The 8545-nt window shown below is 35.3% G+C and overlaps 2 long non-coding RNA genes across 2 annotated transcripts; both read left to right on the top strand.

Moving 5' to 3' along the window:
• The first annotated feature begins 231 nt into the window (after window positions 1-231).
• On the top strand, window positions 232-2352 carry LOC129454462 (uncharacterized). Its single transcript, XR_008647904.2, has 5 exons — window positions 232-813; window positions 1116-1349; window positions 1688-1773; window positions 1888-1935; window positions 2136-2352. It is a non-coding gene; the product is annotated as an uncharacterized lncRNA (long non-coding RNA).
• A 2552-nt stretch (window positions 2353-4904) lies between these two features.
• LOC129454455 (uncharacterized) lies at window positions 4905-8203 on the top strand. The gene is made up of 3 exons (XR_008647901.2): window positions 4905-7461; window positions 7546-7644; window positions 7728-8203. It is a non-coding gene; the product is annotated as an uncharacterized lncRNA (long non-coding RNA).
• Window positions 8204-8545: the final 342 nt, after the last annotated feature.

Consider the following 8545-nt stretch of genomic DNA (forward strand, 5'->3'; position numbering starts at 1 on the left):
TGATGTGTGCTGACTTTCGCGTCACGTAGACGACAGAGACAAGTAAGATCTGCGGTTAAACTCAGTGGTAAGTTTTATTTCATCTCCTATATCAAACGGTTCATTCTCTTATCATTAAAAACAATCACAGCAAACAGCACGCGCAGGGTTAATGTACTTGTCAATGCTGCTCACAAACGCATGAGGGTATGTGTGCTTGTTGTCAATGACATCTAAAATCTCAAGCGCGGGGTATGTGTGCTTGTCAATCACGGGCATTAAATCTGCGGAGTTCTCCGTGGAAATCTGCAGGCGCGGATTCCGTTGAGACATGTCGATGTTTTATTAGTCTGAAATAGTTACAAACAGCGGACATACGGCTGCATGCTTTCATTCCTTCGCTGCTCTAAGTTGCGTTGCGTCACGCATGTGGTAACTTCCTGATGCTCGCATTCAGAGCAGCGAAGAAGAAATGAGTTTCGCTTTGCAGCGTTAGCTATAACGGGCATAACTAGGTTTATTAGGAAAATGGTATCGGATCGGTAGATGGGTTCAAGTACTCGCCGATTCCGATGCCAGAATTTTTGTGGTATCGGCCGCATTTCCGATACTGGTATTGGAATCGGAACAACTCTATAAATATCCTTCTTTCTGGAAACAATTACCGGAAGATCTCCCTGTTATTTTACTTTATGAAATAGGGGATGGTGGACAGGTCCAGCTTCTATCGCATCCAAGATGCTTACTGTGTAGACAAAGTAGAGGAGTTTTGGACAGAGAAGAGAAATGAAGTCATCGCCCAAGTGCAGTCAAAGGGACCTGTTGTAGTTTTGGGTGAGTTTCTTGAAAAAAAATGCATTGATATAGTGGCGTGTGCACGCACACCAAATTTCCCACATCTTCAATAACACAAACATATGTGTTGACAAAAATGACATAAATGTAAATACTCTTACTGTGCTCATTGACCAGCTTAGCAGCTTAAAGTATCTCAAATTTGCCCTGAATGAAGTCATCGGTCATCTTCTTTCATCTGGATGGCATGTGCTTAAAGTGTAAAAATATCATATAGACTGTTTGGCATTGTTTTACAATGAAGTGTATGCATTTGTTTGGTTTATCTTCCCTGTTTGTAGGCGATGCAAGAATGGACAGTCCTGGGTTTAGTGCACAATACTGCACATATACAGCCATGGACAACAGTACTAAGCAAATAATCAGGATGGTGAACATTGACAAGAGGGAGACCATGAGAAATTCAGTGGCAATGGAGAAAGAGGGATTTATCTGAACAGTAGAAACCCTTCGAAAGGAACTGGATGTTGTGGAGTTTTGCACAGACGCCCACATGCAAATACCAGCACTTTTCAGTAAGCGTAATAGTTGAAAAATAATATTTTTTTCCCATTTTATGTCACTATTTCAGTCAAATCTGTATTATAACACACAGTACTAGTAAAAAGTTTGGAAACATTATCCCATTTAATCCAATGAGATAATGTTTCCAAATGTTTTACTGGTACTGTAATGTCAAGTATATTTTCAATGTTCATGTTGTCACACAGTTATACCCTTTGTCCTTTTTTTGTTTTATCAAGCTGCATGTGTTCATACAAAGCAAAATAAAAAACACACAAACAGGTTTTATTGTGTATTGATATACACTAACCTAAATTTGTTATCTCTATTATACTTTTCACCAATACAGGCACTGGAATATAGAAAGATAGCGGAATTCAACACACTTTGGATATGTGGCACGGCTCCAAGTCGCTGGCCAAAAAAATTAAATCAGTAAGCTCAACACTTATAAATACCAATTTTTTTTAAAGGTCAACCATGAAATGGAGCTGAACATAAAAATGCAGTTGTCTCAAGTTTTCACCATGGTATGTCTTTTTTTTACAGGCAGGACAACAAAGAGGGTGTAAAGAGCTCGTGAACTGGACAACCCTGGTGAAAAACAAATATACTTTATTGTATTTCAAGTATATTTAACTTTGCAATAGTACATTACAGATATACTTACAAAGAAATGTACTTTCTTTAAACATATTTAACTATCTGCTATACAATCTCTGCCAGTAAACTATAGATTTAATACAGTAAGTCTTAAATAAATGTTTTTAATTGAGCTTATTGTCTCTCTTTTTCAGATTTCCTTAGGCTGAACCAAGACCTGCCACACTAAAGTTGATTTGGGAGAGAAAGACATTGAAAACTCAATCATCTTGACATTCTTCAATGAGTAATTGTTCAATTTTTAGGCAAATACTGTACACTTTGAATGCTGTGAATAAAACTATATTTTAAATATATTTTAAATGAATTGTTTTTGACTGTTTTAATCAGCTTTCATTTATTTGGAAAAAAATTATTTTGGTTATGTTACCAGCTAAAGTAATCTATTCCCAAAATAGCACTGTAAGTTAACTAATCATTAACGCACTTTAAGTATACTCATTACTAGTCTAGCTACAGGTATGTAAAAGTATACAAAATGTAATATAATTTGCAAATTCATTTTTCACAAGGGCAGTTTTCAGAATTTTGGATTGGCCAAAAATATATAGAATGTACACAAACAGTCTATTCAAGGTATACTGATTGTATGTTTGCAAGACACTCGTAATACATTTGTAATGTACTCCTAACATAAATAAAACACACTCTAAATCCACTTATCAAGCATGGATTTAGCTCAAACACAGTCATGTGCTTAAATTGTACTAAGTACACTTAAAGTTGTTCCACTTTAGCACACAAAAGTACACTAAATACACTTAAAGTTGTACTTTGTTACAATTAATATACAACTAAAATATATTAAGTACAAAATTAGTTGTTCCAAAATAGCACTCTTTAACCCCCAGGGGTCCAAAAACGCGGGGACGCGTTTTGACGTGTTTTCTCCTTATCATAGCAGAATCAACTTAAAATACTCCATCATTAATAATCATACACTTACGTGTTTGACATCATTTGAAACTCTGAAGGGTCCTCTTTAATTAGTGTACATTCACAATAACAAGAGATCTTTGTGTTTTTGTCAAATAAAGAAAATAAACAGGGTGCGCATTCAGACATTTCTGTCTCCGCCAGCTGTCTCTCAAATCACATTACAAAAATTAGTTGAAACTCCGCGAATACTCATCACACAAAGATGATACACATATCCAAAGAAAGCCTGAAATGTCTACTTTTAGACAAGCTAATTATAAAAACAGATATTTCCTGTTTATATACCCACATGAAAAAATACTATAGTATACTTTAGTATTTACTATAGTAAACTATAGTAAATTATAGTATTTTAAAGTATTTACTACACATACCATAGTATTAACTATAGTAAACTGATAAACTGTAGTAAAGACCATAGTATTCTTTAGTTTTTACTACAGTAAACTATAGTGTAGTGTAGTATACTATATTATACAACAGTTCTTTCTGGTTCTCGAATCTGATTGGCTAAGAGCTATACGATATTGTACTGATAACGGCACAGTAACCGCTTCACCTTTCGTATCATTCCGCCACCTAGTGAATGGAGGCCCTAAACAAGCTCATCTCTGAATGGAAAAACACAGACGCCCTGGTTTTAAACACTCTCCGTGTGTCTCATTAGTTCACTAGCTCATAAATCAGTCTGTGAATCCCCAATCGGAAGTTATTTTTTCGTCAAAGATCAGCGCTCTTGGATGTTACATTAAAGTTAATGGGAGTAATGTCTTGTCACATCGTGTGGACGATTAACACTTGGAAAGAGGAATGTAAACACTCTTTTTTTTCCTGGAGCTGTATCTCTTATCAGAACGCGAAAACACTGTGGAACTGCAGGTAAGCACCACAGCTTTTAAATGTGGACATTGATCATTTATTTTTAACGCGACGTGACTATTAAAACATGTTATGAGATATCGCCACTGCTATATTTATAAGCAGCATGCAAAAACATCTCTCTGACACTTATAAAAAAACAGTTTTATATAGTACTGACAAGAGCGAAGTCTAATAATAACCGAGTGCTCGTATCGCGTTAAGATGAAATGGTAAACCAATAGTAACATTATAGAAGTATAGTTTTATTAACTTTTACCTCGCGCCAAAACAATAACAACACAAAAGACACTTAATATGAATAAGAAAACAAGTAATAGTTTCATCATGACACCAAATACTGCTGATTTGATCTAATTTTTGACCATCAGGCCAACATGAGAGCCAGGGAATCCCTGTCAGAGATGTAGCCCAGAGAGGGCGGTGGTCAGCGGGGCGAGTGAACACTGACGTCCGCTCATGCTTTGGTTCTCATACGTACCGAATCTCACTAAGCAAACGTTCAAACAGGCGCTATCTTTACTAATCGACTGTAGATTTAAATATAATACATATATATTCTCGACTGAACTAATCTTAAAACTACACTTTGTGACCAAGAAATCGTAATATTTAAAAACGGCAAATCCGTCCATTGAGTTAATATGAGATTCAAAGCAGCCGAAAGTGTTACCTGTCATTCTGGCCGCCCTCAGATCCGTGGCGGAAGAAGTAGTTCTCAAACAAAGAGGCTTTTAAAATTACTTCGTTGTTGTTTTCTAGTTTTCGTTTTTCAAACGTGTGCCGTCAAACTGTTGTATAAAAGCAATATCGCTCTCGGAGTCGTGTGATATAGCTCTATATCATCACGGCCTACGGCCTCGTGCCTCTGGTCTAATCACAGCCGTGATGATATAGAGCTATATACCACTCCTACTCGAGCGATATTGCTTAAGTATATTATAGTATTTACTACACATACCATAGTATCAACTATAGTAAACTGATAAACTGTAGTAAGTTTCATAGTATACTTTAGTTCTTACTACAGTAAACTATAGCGTATTGTAGTAAATTATAGTATTTACTACACATACCATAGTATTAAACTGATAAACTGTAGTAAGTGCCATATACTTTAGTTCTTACTACAGTAGTGTATTGTAGTATACTATACACTGTAAAACCTGACAGTGTAAGTCACTAAACAAAATTAGTTTATTTAACTTAACCCGTATCTAACAGCTTCTGGTCTGAGATACATAATTGGCTGTCATTTAAGATGGATAATATCCCTGGTTGCCGTGATTTCACCAAGTAAGATGTGATCCTGGATCAACATTTTTTGTTGATCCTGGATCAACGTCTTAATCAAAGATACCCCAACCTACCCTTAACTCAAACCCTAACCATTTTTAAACCCTCAAATTAGTGTGAAATAATAGTTTGAGGAGTATTTCTTAAAAGCCCCTAACCCAATCCTAAACCTAAATCTAACATGCACACTAATCTTAGGCTACATTTACACATAGCCGGGTATTTTGAGAAACGAATACTTTCCCGCCTCCGTTTTCAATAATAACATCGTGGACACAACATCGTTTTCAAAAAAACTTTCCATTTACATCAACCCGCATAAATACGCCGTCAAGCGGCATAATAACTATGCCAAACCTGTGGGAGGCAGTGTAGGAAGGGGAATACAGCCATGCAAGCCAATCAAAATCGTCAGAATCGACACCAACGAAGAACACGAGGGACTTCCTGTTCCTTTCATAACAGCAAACATGGGCTGAATCCCAAACCGCCTACTTCCATACTATATAGTATGCAAAGTAGCGCTTTTTACATACTATATAGTATGGAAGTAGGCGGTTTGGGATTCAGCCAACATAAACCTGATTGATCAGTAGCCAAACAAACTGTTAGGGCGCTCTCATGACGTTAAACATTTTCTGGCGCAAAATGTGACGTTTAAGAACCTAAAACCCCGTTTCTCCCAGTTGACACGGCAACACATAACTGGGGTAATCAGAAATATCCACTTTGGCCGGAGGTTTTAGAAATAATCGTTTTCTGTAATAAAAACGCGGTTTTCGTGTAAATGACAGGCCAAACCGCAGGGAAATATATGCGTCTTTCCTTCGTTTAAACAGGGTATTAATCTTGCAATCTGATTGGTTAATGAAAATGTTGATCCAGGACCAACAATGGTGTTGATCCAGGATCACATCTTACTTGGTGAAATCACGTTTACCAATATCCCTACTATCAACCTGTCACACATACTCTTTTATATTGACAATAGGCCTATAGATTCATCAATATCAGATTTGGTCAATATGATTATTCTTATGGGTAAATATCATATTCATTGCTGTAAGTGGAGGTGTTCTAAGCCTTCCTTTGTCTGGTTTATAAATGACTTTAAATAATTTTTTTCTTCACTAAAAAGATCCAATCTACTACAATTGCATGGAAATGTGTAGTGACATATCTAGGAAATTACTATTTTGATGAATCTCTCCTATACTTCTCTAAATATTATTTGTACTTTCTCTAGCCTTTTGCCTTTGACTTGTATTTAAGCATCTCCCCTTTTTGTTTTTATTTTTTATTCCTGGTTGTTCTTTATCTGAAAATCCTTTCTGTACACTGATTAACATATTTCCTGTTCCCTAACGAGAATTTTGTATGTTGTTTTTTTGTTAATTAAAAATGAACTTAAACTGAATAAGTACTGAATCAGACATTCTCCCTCTCTCACACACCTGAAGTAAATAATGCGCTTTAATTTTGACACGCGCCCCTCCCCCACACGCTCACGGAATTTCACAGTCACAGAGCAGCAACAGGAAGCCAGGACGACATGAAGAGCTAACAGGTAAGCACTAAACTCTTTCAAACTTTTTGAAGCATCTTTAAACTTCAAAAACATGTTGTTTGTCTTGACTCTTCATTTTAATACTGTCTTGGTTAAGGAAATTTGTGTATGTCACAAGAGAATGCGACAATGACACAGCAATATTGCCTCGGACACCTTCCTCTTTAAAGCATCTTTAAACTTTAAAAACATGTTGTTTGTCTTGACTCTTCATTTTAATACTGACTCGGTTAAGGAAATGTGTGTAATGTTACCACTAGAGAACCCGACATTGACACAGCAATATTGCCTCATTCCTTCATCATCATCTTTAAACTTTAAAAACATGCTGTTTGTCGTGTTTGTCTTCATTTTAATACTGACTCTGTTAAGGAAAGTTGTGTAATGTTGGACATACGGCGAAACAACGCGAAATTGACACAGCAATATTGCCCGAGACTGATTTTGATCAGCAGATTAATGTACACCACAGTTCTGTAAGTGGAAAAATAATTCATATTTATGTGTTTTCTCACTGTTTAACACAAACATTTCCCGCGCAAGTTTGAATTTCTCTCATTGAGTACTGACGAACGGCCCTTCACTCATAAAATCTTTTAAAGGTAACGTTACCACATTTATTTATTATGTTGTGAGTACGCCACAGTTCTTTCAATGGACAATTAAATTATATATGTGTGTGAGTTTTCTTACTGTTTAGCACAAGTGTTTCCTCGCAAATTTGAATTTCTCTCAGTAAGGACTGAAGGATAGCCATTCACTCATAAAACCTTTTAAAGGTAAAGTACCACATTTATTATGTTGTGAGTTTACTACAGTTTTGTTAGTGGAAAAGTAAATTATATTTGTGTGTTTACTCCCAGGTTAGCAGGAATGCGTCCAGCATAATTTTGCATCTTTACCATTGAGGAGACTGGCTGACTTTCTCAACCAACCATCATTCACACACAAAAACTTTAAAGGTACCACATTTATTTATTATGTTGCTAGTATACCACAGTTCTGTTAGTGGAACATTTATTCATATTTTTGTGTTTTCTCACAGGTAACTACGAATGCGTCTAGAGCAGTTTTCGATCTTTACCATTGAGGAGGCTGACTGACTATCATCTACCAACCGTCATGAACACAACAAAAACTAAAGTAATGTTACTACAAGTGGACCTATTCATTGATTCATTATGCTGTGAGTACACCACAGTTTTATTAGTGAAACAATAATGTTTGTGTTTTCTCACTGCTTGGCATAGACAAATGTGGCCCTTTGTCATTTGAATATTTCATGGGAAAAGTGTACGTCTTAAACATGTTTAAATGTTGTTTGATTTAAGGAAAAGTACACTGATTTACAATACACTGAGTTTATTAAAGTCACAAAGAAATACTTGATATATTTATAATGAATGGGTAAATCTAATATTAGTTTTAATGTGAATTTGGACTGAACAGCACACTTTTGTTTTATGTCTAAAACAATGTTTGTAAAATAAACGATTGTTCAATAAACTGTAATAATTTTACCCTTTTCTGTCATTTTTTTATACTAATGTTTTTCTGAAATTTTACATTTCCTATAGTAAGTTTACCATGAATTGCTATTTTAATACAGTTGACTTTATTATAGAAAGTTTCAAAAATACTATAGGCTAGTATTTGCTAGAGTAATTTTACTTCATTTCCTATAGTTAATTTACTATAAATTACTATAGTACTTTTAATAAAATTTACTGTAGTACATTTACTATTGTACGGTTCAAAAACACTATTGTATTTACTAGAGTAATTTTACTACATTTTTCTATAGTAATTTTACTATAATACACTATAGTATTTTTTCATTTGGCCAGGAAGCCGATGCTATCA

This window comes from Misgurnus anguillicaudatus, chromosome 20 (assembly GCF_027580225.2).
Source record: "Misgurnus anguillicaudatus chromosome 20, ASM2758022v2, whole genome shotgun sequence".
NCBI classification, from domain to species: Eukaryota; Metazoa; Chordata; class Actinopteri; order Cypriniformes; family Cobitidae; genus Misgurnus; species Misgurnus anguillicaudatus.